The sequence below is a fragment of the Phyllobates terribilis genome, unplaced genomic scaffold (assembly GCF_046119375.1).
Source record: "Phyllobates terribilis strain yellow unplaced genomic scaffold, ASM4611937v1 Scaffold_7__3_contigs__length_470593459, whole genome shotgun sequence".
In the NCBI taxonomy this organism is placed as follows: Eukaryota; Metazoa; Chordata; class Amphibia; order Anura; family Dendrobatidae; genus Phyllobates; species Phyllobates terribilis.
Window position 1 is genome coordinate 53,499,219 of NW_027362767.1, and position 16,693 is coordinate 53,515,911.

Consider the following 16,693-nt stretch of genomic DNA (forward strand, 5'->3'; position numbering starts at 1 on the left):
TAGGTCCAGCTCCCTCGGGCCTTCTGTTGGGAGACCCTTGGCCTTGGGTTCCCTGACCCTACACGTGGTTTGCCTTCAGGGTGGATGTGGTGGGTGGCCGTGGCAGATCCTGCCCACGGCCTCCGGTCTCTGGCTAGGGTGTGCTTTAGCCCCCACCAGTTTGGGATCCGGTACCCAGTTGCCAACTCTTCACCCGGTGATGGATTTTGGGTTCTCAGAGTCCTTTTCTTTCACCCCCTCTGGGTCTTTCTTCCTTTCTCCTCTCTCTCTCTCTGGGGCTTGGGCTGCTCTTCTGCTCTCCTCCTCTAGCTTCACACAGACTGACTGTGGCAGACTGACTGACTGACCCTGATCTTAGATGGTGCCCACCTTATATACTCCCTCTATGTGTGAGCTCAGGTGACCAGCACCCAATGAGCTCCTAACTTTACCCAGGCTGCTCCCCCTATCTGCCCCTACACTACTGGGATGTACCACCCCCCTCCCACTCCAGCCAGGAACAGACTCGGTCGTACCTGCACATTTCTAAGTGGGAGTACTGTTGGTCTGTTCCTCGGAAATGGGATGTGTGTAGTGCATGCAGCTTTCTGGGCTCAGATCCACACTCCATCCTTACCCGGGAGTGGAATACCACACCTCTGGGTTGAGGTGCAATACCCCTGTAGCAGCCGAATCCTCAGGATGCTACATTCCCCCCTGGTAAACCACAGCACGTCCTCGGGCTGTAAGATATGAAACACCAAAACATACATTTTTTTTTTTTATAAACATATAAAACATCATATAAAACATTATATATATATATATCAATAAAACTTTTCATATAAAACATTCTTGTAGACTTTTCCTCGCTTCTAGCTCCTCCTCCGGACACTGTGCAACGTGTGCCCGGGAAAAGTGCGACAGTCTTTGGAACTCGTGGCTTTCCTATAAAACCAGTAGGGGCGCTTTAGGACGCGCAACTATTTACAAGGGATATGGCCGCTCTCAGTCCTCGGCCAGGTATTAGGGATGAATGACCGCTCTCAGTCCTCGGTCAGTGGGATTTAAGGGATAAACGGGTAAACAGTTCACACTTGCTGGTCCCAACGGGGACTATATTAGCAGCAACAGTTTCTTTGGTACCCCTACGGGTAACTATATACAGCTTCTACTCTGCCGTACTCAACGACGACGTCCTCCTGCTCTTTCTTTGTGGTTACCTTTAGCTTCAGACCCGTCCGGGTCCTCTTGCTCTTCCTCACACCGCAGCTCCTCCTCCGTCAGGCGATGCACATGGAGGGCGTAGGGTCCTTTGGCACACTTGTGCCGGGTGAAGGTGACCTCGTCCCCTACATACAGGTCGCGTCCTCTGTGTCCCTCCGGTAGGTGGGACTCAACGTCTCTCCTGGTCACGAAGACGTCGCCTGGGGTGCGGTGGTCTCGGATGAAGCCCCACCCATGCTGCATGTTAAACTTGATCACAGTCCCGGTGGTGCGGGGACTATGCGCTGCACGGGGGGTCTCTCCTGGCCCGGCTCTTCTGCTCCGCGCTCCTTACTTGAGCTTGCTGTTCCCGGACCCGCCTCTCTCTCCGCTCCCTCTCAAAGACCTCGAGCTGCTGGCGGCAGCACTCTGCACGCTCCGCTGCGGCTGCCCGGGTCTCCTGAGTGAACCCCATGAGATCTTCTCCGGTGGGGTCCCACTCAAACTGTGCCTCCTCTAGCGGGGGCGAGGTCCTTTTTACGGGCTTTGGAGCCGGGATCAGGGGTTCATCTAGGAGTCTCTCTTTCCGGAGTCGGGGATGGTGAAACTCCGGTGGCCAAATAAAGGGCTGCCCATCCGGGCACGTATGTTGGGCAAACAGATCTTCTCCCAGATGCGGCACTTTAGGTTTTATGGGCGCGGTGGTGGTGGCGCCCGGGTTGCCCAGGCCCTGCGGCCAGGCCTGGGGCACCTGGAAAGTGAAGGGCACCGTAAGGACGGCGGCGCCCTGGGCTACTTGGCCCTGCGACCAGGCCGGTGGCTCCGCGGAGGTAGGGGGCGCTGTTGGTATTGCGGCGCCCGGGGGTACTAGGCCTTGCGACCAGGCTGGTGGTACTTCCTGCTTGGTCACGCTCAGGGTCGAGGCGTGTGACGTCACAGGGGTCGCGGCTGCGGCTTCCGGTTGAGGCCTAGTCTGTGGCGGTGACGTTGCGGTTACGGGCACGGCAGGGGGTACTTCGGGCTCTGCGACGGGGAGCTGGGGCAGGTACGCGGTTTCCCGGTTTGGGGTAGAAACGTCCCCTTTACCTGCCTCCTTTCGTTCGGCTCCCTTCTCGGCGCCGTCTCCGGCCTTCAGTCCTCCTGCGCCATCCTCAGAGGCGGTCTGTCTCCTCGTCTTGGGTGGCGTGCTCCGCTGACGGGTCTCGGTCTGCTGGGCCATCTCACGGCTCCACTCCGCCAACGTCTCTCGCTGCACCCGGGCCATCCTCCGTGCGAGGCCCTCCAGAGCGGTCTGCGCACACTCCCGGTCTCGGGGGAGCTGTGCTAGGACCTCCACTAGGCCTAGTGGGGTCGTTGCTTCTAGCAGGCTCCTGACCAACGGGTCGGTGCTGCTCTGCTCTCCTCTCGTTGTCTCCAGCAGGCCTTCTGGAGTGGCGACCGGCAACAGGCTCCTGACCACTGGGTCGGTGCTGCCTGGAGTGGCGGCCCGCATCAGGCTCCTGACCGCTGGGTCGGTGCTGCCTGGCTCTCCCTCCATCTTCGGGTAGGCTCCTTCTGGACTCTCCTCCAGACGTCTTGTCTCCGGGTGCGCTCTCTCCAGACTGCTCCAGGCGACACCCATCTTTGCTCTCTCGTTCTCAGTCCTCCCACTTCGAGGGCGGTCCCGGGGCCACTTGGTGATTGTCAGCTCCAGGGGCAGTTCTTTCACGCTGACAGACACCTCTAGCATCACAGTCTCTGTTGGTGGGGGCGGTTTCCACTTTTGGCGCCATTTTCGGTCCTGGCCCACGATGGGAGGTGGCCTCTTGCCACCCTCTGGCACGCCCATAATGGCGTCCGCCCTTCCAAGGCGGGAAACCTTTGGAAATGGCGGGAATCGTCTCCCAGTGGCGGGAAACTCTGCAGATGGCGGGAAAAAGCTGTTAATGGCGGACAACCGGCGGGAATCGATCTGTGATGGAGTCCGATGGCGGGGACCCTCCGGAACCGGCAGGAGACTTCTTTTTGAGGTAAACTCGTTCTTTTCTTCAGGCACGCAGTACCCGGTTGTTGTGGGCACGTAATCCTGCCGACTACGCCAAAGTTGACGCACCCCCTGGGCCATATTCTTTAGGGGAATACCCGGAGCCGGATCAGATGGGGGTTGTAGTCTCCGAGTGGCTGTGACCCGGTCCGTGCCCAGGGTGTCAAGCTCAGAGTATGTGGCAGTCCTACAGATGTTATAAAGTTCTTTATGTCGACTACGCCACCCGTTGTATTGCGGTCACTACGGCCGCCGCTGCAGCAGGGTCCGCTGAGGCTGATGGTGTTGGTGCAGCTTTTGATAGTATAACCCCCAACGGGTGGGGTATAGCCTCAGGGGGTCAGGTGCAGAGGATGGGGGTTGTGGTGGTGCAGCATAGATGGTAATTAAAGACAGAGTCGGGTTGTGCAGTTTAGGGTATTTACTTACTGCTGATGTTCCGGTCACTCCAGCTTCAAGTGACCACCCGAGCCGTGCTGCGTCCACCAGGTCCTGGATTCAGCCAACCCCCAAGCAAGTCCGGAGCGTGACCCTGAGCCCTCCTTCCTGTCCTGTCTTCTGGCCGTCCCCACCAGGGATCCACCTAGGTCCAGCTCCCTCGGGCCTTCTGTTGGGAGACCCTTGGCCTTGGGTTCCCTGACCCTACACGTGGTTTGCCTTCAGGGTGGATGTGGTGGGTGGCCGTGGCAGATCCTGCCCACGGCCTCCGGTCTCTGGCTAGGGTGTGCTTTAGCCCCCACCAGTTTGGGATCCGGTACCCAGTTGCCAACTCTTCACCCGGTGATGGATTTTGGGTTCTCAGAGTCCTTTTCTTTCACCCCCTCTGGGTCTTTCTTCCTTTCTCCTCTCTCTCTCTCTGGGGCTTGGGCTGCTCTTCTGCTCTCCTCCTCTGGCTTCACACAGACTGACTGTGGCAGACTGACTGACTGACCCTGATCTTAGATGGTGCCCACCTTATATACTCCCTCTATGTGTGAGCTCAGGTGACCAGCACCCAATGAGCTCCTAACTTTACCCAGGCTGCTCCCCCTATCTGCCCCTACACTACTGGGATGTACCACCCAACTCCCACTCCAGCCAGGAACAGACTCGGTCGTACCTGCACATTTCTAAGTGGGAGTACTGTTGGTCTGTTCCTCGGAAATGGGATGTGTGTAGTGCATGCAGCTTTCTGGGCTCAGATCCACACTCCATCCTTACCCGGGAGTGGAATACCACACCTCTGGGTTGAGGTGCAATACCCCTGTAGCAGCCGAATCCTCAGGGTGCTACACTTTTATCAGGGAGGTCTGTGCTCTTAAATAGATAGGTTGTGGGAGTAAAGACTAATTGTAATTGCAGTCCTTTTCAGGACTAGGTTACATCAGTTCCTATCAGTTTTTGCCAGGCAGGTCTGTGCCAGTGCTGTGCAAGTTTTTTTCACAGCATTTGGCTGAATCTAGCAAAGCTAATCCTTTTTGGCCTATTGCAGAGTGTGTTAGTCAGTGGAGTAGCCTATCTGTGTTGCAAGATATACCACCTGTGTATAGAATACCAATTTTTTTACTGCACCTAGTGAAGTAAAATCTTTTGGGCATAGCATCATTCTATTAGTCCATCTATACTGACCTCCATCAGGTTGCAAATTAAAACTAATTTTTATCTGCATCTACAGTACCTCTGAAAAAATATTTGGGCTTCTACCTGTGTGTGGGATTTGTTGTATTAGTCCATCTATACTGACCTCCATCAGGTTGCAAACTGAATATATTTTTTTCCTGCATCTACCTCTGAAAAAATATTTGGCCTTCTAGTAGTGTTTCGGACTTTCTCTATTAGTCCATCTATACTGACCTCCATAAGGTTGCAAATTAAAACTAATTTTTATCTGCATCTACAGTACCTCTGAAAAAATATTTGGGCTTCTAGCTGTGTGTGGGACTTGTTGTATTAGTCCATCTATACTGACCTCCATCAGGTTGCAAACTGAATATATTTTTTTCTGCATCTACCTCTGAAAAAATATTGGGCTTCTAGCTGTGTGTGGGACTTGTTGTATTAGTCCATCTATACTGACCTCCATCAGGTTGCAAACTGAATATATTTTTTTCTGCATCTACCTCTGAAAAAATATTGGGCTTCTAGCTGTGTGTGGGTCTTGTTCTATTAATCCATCTATACTGACCTCCATCAGGTTGCAAACTGAATATAATTTTTTTCTGCATCTACCTCTGAAAAAATATTTGGCCTTCTAGTAGTGTGTCGGACTTTCTCTATTAGTCCATCTATACTGACCTCCATCAGGTTGCAAACTGAATATAATTTTTTTCTGCATCTAGCTCTGAAAAAATATTTGGCCTTCTAGTAGTGTGTCGGACTTTCTCTATTAGTCCATCTATACTGACCTCCATCAGGTTGCAAATTAAAACAAATTTTTATCTGCATCTACAGTACCTCTGAAAAAATATTTGGGCTTCTAGCTGTGTGTGGGACTTGTTGTATTAGTCCATCTATACTGACCTCCATCAGGTTGCAAACTGAATATATTTTTTTCTGCATCTGACGCTCCCCTGGGCCTTCTGTGTCGTGCGGCATCGCGCGCACGGGGGCTTACCCGGAGCCGGATCAGATGGGGGTAGTAGTCTCGTGGCGGTGACCCGGTCCGTGCCCAGGGAGTCAAACTAAGCGGCGAGTCTATATTAGCAGTAGATGTTAGAATGTGTGTCGACTACGCCACCCGTTGATTTGCGGTCACAAGGCCGCCGCTGCAAAACAGTCCGCTGAGGCCGGTGGTATGGGTGCAGCAGGGATGGTATAACCCCCAACGGGAGGGGTATGGCCTCAGGGCAGCAGGAGTAGATGATGGGGGTTGTGATGATGCAGGAAGGAGAGGCAGAGACGTGAGATGCAGTTTCAGGGTTTTTACTCACTGATGTTGCTTTAGTCACTCTGGCCTTGAGTGACCACCCGAGCCGTGCTGCGTCCACCAGGTGCGGGACTCGGCTAACCCCCAGGCAGTTCCGGAGCGTGGTCCTGAGCTTCCCTCTCACTCTCTTTCTCCTGGCCGTCCCCACCAGAGATCCACCTTTGTCCGGCTCCCTCGGGCCTCTTGGTGGTTGAACCTTCTCTGGCTTCCCTGGCCCTACTCGTGGTGTGCCTTCCTGGTGGATATGGTGAGGGTCGTGGCAAAACTTGACCACGACCTCCGGTTCCTGGTTAAGGGTTACTTCTGCCTCTGCCAGCTTGGGATCCGGTGCCCTTTTCTGCCAACCCTTCACCCTTTTGGCTTAATTCTGGGATCTTAGGGTTCCCTCTGTCTCTGCTTCTCTGGGCCTTTCTTCCTCCTCTCTCTTCACTGCAGGCTTGGCCCTGGAGCTGGGCCCAGCCGGAGCCACAGCTCCCTGTCAGCCCTCCTGGCTGAGCTCCTCTGCTCTGCTCCTCTGCTCTGCTCCTCCTCAGACTGAACTCGACCAAAGACAACCCTATTCTAAGATGGTGCCCACCATATATACTCCCTCTATGTGTGAGCCCAGGTGACTAGCACCCAATGAGCTCCTAGCTTTACCCAGAGTACTCCCCCTATCTGCCCCTACACTACTGGGATGTTCCACCCCCCTCCCACTCCAGCCAGGGACAGACGCTGTCGTACCTGCACATTTACTTGGTGGGAGTACCGTAGTTCTGTCCCCCGGAAATGGGATGTATGTAGTGCATGCAGCCTACTGAGCTCAGTCCCACACTCCATCCTTACCCGGGAGTGGAATACCACACCTCTGGAGTGAGGTGCATGACCCCTGTAGCAGCCGATTCCTCAGGGTGCTACATTCCCCCCTGGTAAATCACAGCACGTCCTCGGGCTGTAAAAGAATAAACATACCAAAAACATACAAATTTTTTTTTTCAAAACATAAACATTACAAACATTATCAGCAAATATATAACATTACGGGTAACTTCTTATATTATTAGACTTTTTGATATAAAACTCTTCTTATAAAATGTTCTTGTTCTTCTGGCCACTGTGCACTTGTGACCAGGTAAAAGTGCAACAGTCACTTGAAGGAAAACAGTTCTTCTATAAAACCAGTAGGGGGCGCTTTAGGAAGCGCAACTATATACAAGGGTATGGCCGCTCTCAGTCCTCGGCCAGTGGGGAAAAGGGATGGCTGCTCACAGTCCTCAGCCTGTTTAGGGATAGGGACACACGGGTAACAGTCTGCTGGTCCCAACGGGGACTATATTTTAACAGGTAACAGTTCTTGTACCCTTACGGGTAACTATTTACAGTACTCTTTACCGTACTTCAGTAACAGTGTCCTCCTGCTCCTTCTTGCGGGTATTCTTCAGATCCGTCCGGATCCTCTTGTTCCTCCTCACACCTCAGCTCTTCCTCCGTCAGCCGGTGCACATGAAGGGCGTAGGGTCCTTTAGCACACTGGTGCCGGGTAAAAGTGACCTCGTCACCCAGGTATAGGTCACGACCTCTGTGTCCCTCCGGCAGGTGGGACTCGACATCCCTGCGGGTCACGAAGACGTCGCCAGGGGTGCGGTGATCCCGGATGAAGCCCCAACCGTGCTGCAGTTGGAATTTAATTACAGTCCCGGTGGCACGGGGACCGTGGGCTGCACGGGGGTTCCGTCGGGTTCGGCTCTTCTGTTCTGCACTCCTCACTTGCAGCCGCTCCTCGCGGACCCGCCTCTCTCGTCGTTCCCGGTCGAAAACCTCTAATTGCTGCCGGCAGCACTCCGCACGCTCAGCTGCAGCCGCCCGGGTCTCTTGAGTGAACCCGATGAGGTCTCCTCCAGTGGGGTCCCACGCAAACTGCGCTTCCTCCAGCGAGAGTGGGGTGATCTTGGCGGGCGCCGGAGCCGGGATCAGGGGCTCATCCAGGGGTCTTTCTTTCCGGAGTCGGGGATGGTCGTACTCCGGTGAACACTCAAAGGGCTGCCCATCCGGGCAAATATGCTGGGTTAACAAGTCTTCACCCAGGTGCGGCACTGTGGAGGTTGAGGGCGCGGTGGTGGTAGCGGCGCCCGGGTTCACCAGGCCTTGCGACCAGGCCTGGGGCACCCTGAAGGTGAAGGGCACCGTGAAAACGGCGGCGCCCGGGTGTACTCGGCCCTGCGACCAGGCCGGTGGCGTCTCCTGCTTGGCCGCGCTCAGGGTTGAGGCGCGTGACGTCACAAGAGGCGTGGCCGCGGCTCCTGCTTGAGGCCTAGTCTGGAGCGGTAGCGGTGCGGTAACGGGCACGATCGGTGGGATTTCGGGCTCTGCGACGGGGAGCGGGGGTAGGCTTACGGTGGCTGGGCTTGGGGTAGTGACGTCCCCTTTACTTGCCTCCGTCTCTTCAGCTCCCTCTGCGGCATCGTCTCCGGCCTCCGTCCCTTCTGCATCCTCTTCAGGGGCAGGCATGCTCCTCTATGCCGGTGGTGTGCTTCGCTGGCGGGTTCCAGCCTGCTGGGCCATCTCCCTGCTCCACGCCGTCAGCGTTTCTCGCTGCACCTGGGCCATCCTCCGTGCGAGGCCCTCCAGCGCGGTCTGTGCACGCTCCCGGTCTCGGGGGAGCTGTGCCAGGATCTCCACCAGGTCTTGTGGAGTGGTAGCTTGCAACAGGCTCCTGACCACAGGGTCGGTGCTGCCTGACTCTCCCTCCATCTCCGGGTACGGCTTCTCTAGACTCCCCCAGGCTGCACCCATCTTCTCTGTTTTGTTCTGTATCCGCCCCCATTGAGGGCGGTCCTGGGGCAACTTGGTGATTGTCAGTTCCAGGGGCAGACCCCCCACGCTGATGGACATCTCAATCATTGCAGTCTCTGCTGGTGGGGGCGGTCTTCGTTTTTGGCGCCATTCTTGGTCCTGGCCCACGATGGGAGGTGGCCTCTTGCCACCCTCTGGCACGCCCATAATGGCGTCCGCTCTGCCAGGGCGGGAAATCTTCTCAGATGGCGGGAACCGCTTCCCAATGGCGGGAAACTCTGTGGATGGCGGGAAAAGACTGCAGATGGCGGGCAAACGGCAGGAAACGATCCGAGATGGCGTCCGATGGCGGGGACCCTCCGGAATTGGCGGGAGACTCCTTTTTACGGTACATATAAACTTTTCTTCAGGCACGCAGTACCCGGTGGTTGCGGGCACGTTATCCTGCCGACTACGCCAAAGTTGATGCGCCCCTGGGCCTTCTGTGTCGTGCGGCATCGCGCGCACGGGGGCTTACCCGGAGCCGGATCAGATGGGGGTAGTAGTCTCGTGGCGGTGACCCGGTCCGTGCCCAGGGAGTCAAACTAAGCGGCGAGTCTATATTAGCAGTAGATGTTAGAATGTGTGTCGACTACGCCACCCGTTGATTTGCGGTCACAAGGCCGCCGCTGCAAAACAGTCCGCTGAGGCCGGTGGTATGGGTGCAGCAGGGATGGTATAACCCCCAACGGGAGGGGTATGGCCTCAGGGCAGCAGGAGTAGATGATGGGGGTTGTGATGATGCAGGAAGGAGAGGCAGAGACGTGAGATGCAGTTTCAGGGTTTTTACTCACTGATGTTGCTTTAGTCACTCTGGCCTTGAGTGACCACCCGAGCCGTGCTGCGTCCACCAGGTGCGGGACTCGGCTAACCCCCAGGCAGTTCCGGAGTGTGGTCCTGAGCTTCCCTCTCACTCTCTTTCTCCTGGCCGTCCCCACCAGTGATCCACCTTTGTCCGGCTCCCTCGGGCCTCTTGGTGGTTGAACCTTCTCTGGCTTCCCTGGCCCTACTCGTGGTGTGCCTTCCTGGTGGATATGGTGAGGGTCGTGGCAAAACTTGACCACGACCTCCGGTTCCTGGTTAAGGGTTACTTCTGCCTCTGCCAGCTTGGGATCCGGTGCCCTTTTCTGCCAACCCTTCACCCTTTTGGCTTAATTCTGGGATCTTAGGGTTCCCTCTGTCTCTGCTTCTCTGGGCCTTTCTTCCTCCTCTCTCTTCACTGCAGGCTTGGCCCTGGAGCTGGGCCCAGCCGGAGCCACAGCTCCCTGTCAGCCCTCCTGGCTGAGCTCCTCTGCTCTGCTCCTCCTCAGACTGAACTCGACCAAAGACAACCCTATTCTAAGATGGTGCCCACCATATATACTCCCTCTATGTGTGAGCCCAGGTGACTAGCACCCAATGAGCTCCTAGCTTTACCCAGAGTACTCCCCCTATCTGCCCCTACACTACTGGGATGTTCCACCCCCCTCCCACTCCAGCCAGGGACAGACGCTGTCGTACCTGCACATTTACTTGGTGGGAGTACCGTAGTTCTGTCCCCCGGAAATGGGATGTATGTAGTGCATGTGACGCGCCCCCTGGGCCATGTTGTTAGGGATACCCGGAGCCGGATCAGATGGGGGTTGTAGTCTCCGAGTGGCTGTGACCCGGTCCGTGCCCAGGGTGTCAAGCTCAGTGTGTGGCAGTCCTACAGATGTTATTAGAGTTCTTTGTGTCGACTACGCCACCCGTTGATTTGCGGTCAAAAGGCCGCCGCTGCAGCAGGGTCCGCTGAGGCTGTTGGTATGTGTGCAGCTTTGGTAGTATAACCCCCAACGGGAGGGGTATAGCCTCAGGGGGTCAGCCGTGGAGGATGGTGATTGTGAAGGTGCAGCAAGGAGACTCAGAGGCATAAAATGCAGTTCCAGGGTTTTACTTACTGGTGTTGCTCGGGTCACTGTGTACAGCAGTGACCACCCAAGCCGTGCTGCGTCCACCAGGTCCTGGACTCGGTCAACTCCCAGGCAACTCCGGAGTGTGGTCCTGAGCTCCCTTTCTGACTTGTCCTCCTCTCCGGCCTTCCCCACCAGGGATCCACCTAAGTCCAGCTCCCTCGGGCCTCCTGTTGGTAAACCCTTGTCTCTGGGTTCCCTGACCCTATTCTTGGTTTGCCTTCCGGGTGGATTTAGTGGGTGGTCGTGGCAGATCCTGCCCACGACCTCCGGTTCCTGGCTAAGGTGTGCTGTAGCCTCTGCCAGCTTGGGATCCGGTACCCTTTTGCCGACCCTTCACCCTTTTGTCCTTATTTTGGGATCTTGGGGTCCCTTCTGCGCCTCTGGGTCTCTCTTCCTTCTCCTCTGCTCTGCTTCTCAGGCTCTCAGACAGACTGTCTGACTGGCTGACTGACAACCGACTGACGTCTCACAGACTGACCCTGATCTAAGATGGTGCCCACCTTATATACTCCCTCTATGTGTGAGCCCAGGTGACCAGCACCCAATGAGCTCCTAGCTTTACCCAGGCTGCTCCCCCTATCTGCCCCTACACTACTGGGATGTTCCACCCCCCTCCCACTCCAGCCAGGAACAGACACTGTCGTACCTGCACATTTCTCTTGTGGGAGTACCATCGGTCTGTTCCCCGGAAATGGGATGTGTGTAGTGCATGCAGCTAACTGAGCTCAGTTCCACACTCCATCCTTACCCGGGAGTGGAATATCACACCTCTGGCTGAGGTGCAATACCCCTGTAGCAGCCGAATCCTCAGGGTGCTACATTCCCCCCTGGTAAATCACAGCACGTCCTCGGGCTGTAAGATATAAACATCCAAAACATACAATTTTTTTTTCATAAACATAAACATAGAAAACATCATATATATATCAGCAATAAACTTTTCATATAAATAACATTCTTGTTTCTGGTTCCTCCGGTCACGGTGCAACTTGTGACCGGGTAAAGTGCGACAGTCTCTCTTGGAATAAAACAGTTCCCTATAAAACCGGTAGGGGGCGCTTTAGGAAGCGCAACTATATACAAGGGAAATATGGCCGCTCTCAGTCCTCGGCCAGGTATTAGGGAGGAATGACCGCTCTCAGTCCTCGGTCAGTGGGAATAGGGACACACGGGTTTCAGTTCAATCTGCTGGTCCCAACGGGGACTATATTTTAACTAGAACAGTTCTTATACCCTGACGGGTAACTATGTACAGTCTCTTCTCTACCGTACTCAACGACGGCGTCCTCCTGCTCTTTCTTTGGATTCAGTTTCTGTTTCAGACCCGTCCGGGTCCTCTTGCTCCTCCTCACACCGCAGCTCCTCCTCCGTCAGGCGATGCACATGGAGGGCGTAGGGTCCTTTGGCACACTTGTGCCGGGTGAAGGTGACCTCGTCCCCTACATACAGGTCACGACCTCTGTGTCCCTCCGGCAGATGGCTTTCTACGTCTCTGCGGGTCACAAAGACGTCGCCGGGGGTATGATGGTCTCTAATGAAGCCCCACCCATGCTGCATGTTGAATTTTATCACAGTCCCGGTGGAAGGGGGACCATGAGCTGCACGGGGATTCCTCCTGGTCCGGCTCTTCTGCTCCGCGCTCCTTATCTGTGCTTGCTGTTCCCGGACCCGCCTCTCTCTCCGCTCCCTCTCGAAGACCTCGAGCTGCTGCTGGCAGCACTCTGCACGCTCCGCTGCGGCCGCCCGAGTCTCCTGAGTGAACCCCATGAGGTCTTCTCCAGTGGGGTCCCACTCGAACTGTGCCTCCTCCAGCGGGGGCGAGGTCCTCCTTGCGGGCTTCGGAACCGGAATCAGGGGTTCATCTAGGGGTCTCTCTTTCCGGAGTCGGGGATGGTGAAACTCCGGTGGCCATATGAAGGGCTGCCCATCCGGGCACGTATGCTGGGCGAACAGGTCCTCACCCAGGTGCGGTACTTTAGGTGCTATGGGCGCTGTGGTGGTAGAGGCGCCCAGGTTGACCAGGCCTTGCGACCAGGCTTGGGGCACGCTAAAGGAAAAGGGCACCGTAAGAACGGCGGCGCCCGTGGTTACTCGGCCCTGCGGCCAGGCCGGTGGGGGCGCTGTTGGAATAGCGGCGCCCGGGGGTACTAGGCCTTGCGACCAGGCCGGTGGTATTTCCTGCTTGGCCACGCTCGAGGTCGAGGCGTGTGACGTCACAGGGGTCGCGGCCGCGGTTTCCGGTTGAGGCCTAGTCGGCGGCGGTGACGATGCAGCGACGGGCACGGCAGGGGGAATTTCGGGCTCTGCGACGGGGAGCTGGGGCAGGCACGCGGTTTCCCGGCTCGGGGTAGAGACGTCCCCTTTACCTGCCTCCGTCCGTTCAGCTCCCTTCTCGGCGCCGTCTCCTGCCTTCATTCCTCCTGCGCCATCCTCAGAGGCGGTCTGTCTCCTCGTCTCGGGTGGCGTGCTCCGCTGACGGGTGCCGGTCTGCTGGGCCATCTCTCGGCTCCACTCCGCCAACGTCTCTCGCTGCACCCGGGCCATCCTCCGTGCGAGGCCCTCCAACGCGGTCTGTGCACACTCCCGGTCTCGGGGGAGCTGTGTTAGGATCTCCAGCAGGCCTTCTGGAGTGGCGACCTGCAACAGGCTCCTGACCACTGGGTCGGTGCTGCCTGACTCTCCCTCCATCTCCGGGTAGGCTCTATCTGGACTCTCTTCCAGACGTCTTGTCTCCGGGTGCGCTCTCTCCAGACTGCTCCAGGCGACACCCATCTTTGCTCTCTTGTTCTGTCTCCGCCCACATTGAGGGTGGTCCCGGGGCAACTTTGTGATTGTCAGTTCCAGGGGCAGTTCTCTTACGCTGATGGACACTTCCAGCATCACAGTCTCTGTTGGTGGGCGCGGTTTCCGCTTTTGGCGCCATTCTTCGACCTGGCCCACGATGGGAGGTGGCCTCTTGCCACCCTCTGGCACGCCCATAATGGCGTCCGCTCTTCCAAGGCGGGAAATCTTTGGAAATGGCGGGAATCGTCTCCCAGTGGCGGGAAACTCCATGGATGGCGGGAAAAGGCTGCAAATGGCGGACAACCGGCGGGAAACGACCTGTGATGGGGTCCGTTGGCGGGGACCCTCCGGAACCGGCAGGAGACTTCTTTTTGAGGTAACGGTGAACTTTTCTTCAGGCACGCAGTACCCGGTTGTTGCGGGCACGTTATCCTGCCGACTACGCCAAAGTTGACGCGCCCCCTGGGCCATGTTGTTAGGGATACCCGGAGCCGGATCAGATGGAGGTTGTAGTCTCCGAGTGGCTGTGACCCGGTCCGTGCCCAGGGTGTCAAGCTCAGTGTGTGGCAGTCCTACAGATGTTATTAGAGTTCTTTGTGTCGACTACGCCACCCGTTGATTTGCGGTCAAAAGGCCGCCGCTGCAGCAGGGTCCGCTGAGGCTGTTGGTATGTGTGCAGCTTTGGTAGTATAACCCCCAACGGGAGGGGTATAGCCTCAGGGGGTCAGCCGTGGAGGATGGTGATTGTGAAGGTGCAGCAAGGAGACTCAGAGGCATAAAATGCAGTTCCAGGGTTTTACTTACTGGTGTTGCTCGGGTCACTGTGTACAGCAGTGACCACCCAAGCCGTGCTGCGTCCACCAGGTCCTGGACTCGGTCAACTCCCAGGCAACTCCGGAGTGTGGTCCTGAGCTCCCTTTCTGACTTGTCCTCCTCTCCGGCCTTCCCCACCAGGGATCCACCTAAGTCCGGCTCCCTCGGGCCTCCTGTTGGTAAACCCTTGTCTCTGGGTTCCCTGACCCTATTCTTGGTTTGCCTTCCGGGTGGATTTAGTGGGTGGTCGTGGCAGATCCTGCCCACGACCTCCGGTTCCTGGCTAAGGTGTGCTGTAGCCTCTGCCAGCTTGGGATCCGGTACCCTTTTGCCGACCCTTCACCCTTTTGTCCTTATTTTGGGATCTTGGGGTCCCCTCTGCGCCTCTGGGTCTCTCTTCCTTCTCCTCTGCTCTGCTTCTCAGGCTCTCAGACAGACTGTCTGACTGGCTGACTGACAACCGACTGACGTCTCACAGACTGACCCTGATCTAAGATGTTGTCCACCTTATATACTCCCTCTATGTGTGAGCTCAGGTGACCAGCACCCAATGAGCTCCTAGCTTTACCCAGGCTGCTCCCCCTATCTGCCCCTACACTACTGGGATGTTTCACCCCCCTCCCACTCCAGCCAGGAACAGACACTGTCGTACCTGCACATTTCTCTAGTGGGAGTACCATCGGTCTGTTCCCCGGAAATGGGATGTGTGTAGTGCATGCAGCTAACTGAGCTCAGTTCCACACTCCATCCTTACCCGGGAGTGGAATATCACACCTCTGGCTGAGGTGCAATACCCCTGTAGCAGCCGAATCCTCAGGGTGCTACACATGCAGCCTACTGAGCTCAGTCCCACACTCCATCCTTACCCGGGAGTGGAATACCACACCTCTGGAGTGAGGTGCAATACCCCTGTAGCAGCCGAGTCCTCAGGGTGCTACACATCTACCTCTGAAAAAATATTGGGCTTCTAGCTGTGTGTGGGACTTGTTGTATTAGTCCATCTATACTGACCTCCATAAGGTTGCAAACTGAATATATTTTTTTCTGCATCTACCTCTGAAAAAATATTGGGCTTCTAGCTGTGTGTGGGTCTTGTTCTATTAATCCATCTATACTGACCTCCATCAGGTTGCAAACTGAATATAATTTTTTTCTGCATCTACCTCTGAAAAAATGTTTGGCCTTCTAGTAGTGTGTCGGACTTTCTCTATTAGTCCATCTATACTGACCTCCATCAGGTTGCAAATTAAAACTAATTTTTATCTGCATCTACAGTACCTCTGAAAAAATATTTGGGCTTCTAGCTGTGTGTGGGACTTGTTGTATTAGTCCATCTATACTGACCTCCATCAGGTTGCAAATTGAATATATTTTTTTCCTGCATCTACCTCTGAAAAAATATTGGGCTTCTAGCTGTGTGTGGGTCTTGTTCTATTAATCCATCTATACTGACCTCCATCAGGTTGCAAATTCAAAATAATTTTTTTCTGCATCTAACCCAGCCAATAGTTTTGGCCTCATACCACAGTTTGGCCACTCAGCTCTGCTCGGTTACCATCCATTGTTTTTTTGTGCAAACAACTCCAGAGTTGTGAATTAGTTAACCACCAAAATGAGTGGAAAAAGGCCTGCTGCTGGTGGAAAGGGGAATAGGCGTGTTGGGAAGGGGAAAAAAGGTTGTGTCCGTGGGGTAGGTGTTAAAGCAACAGTAACATCTGCAGAAGAAAGACCATCTTCCAGCCAAACTAAAATGTCTACTTCTTTTAGTGGACAATGTGATAAGATCCCTTTCTTACGGCCACGCCAATCGCTACAAATTCCAGATGAGGCACAAAAACAGCAGGTGCTTCAACGGATATCAAGTGCTCCTTTAAGTGGGCTCTCCTCCACATCAACTTCAACATCACAAATACTCCAGTCCTCAAAGGTGTCACCCAAATCGCACTTGCTTCCTCACAGCTCCCAAATCTCCAGCTGCCCGTCTGAGTATGAGGTAGAACAGATGGTTGAGTCTGCAGAGCTGTTTACTCATACTATAGCCTGGGAATCAGAGGTCGACTCCAGCGCTTCTGTGAATCCAGACGAGGAAATGATCTGCACTGATGCCCAGAATCTTTATGAGTCGGATCCAGGACCAGACGCAGAAGGTTCTGACCATAATGTAGACCCTCATTCCCAAACTGTAACTCCTGTTGGTGGAGACAATGAGGAAGACGATGATAACACTCAAATACCTGA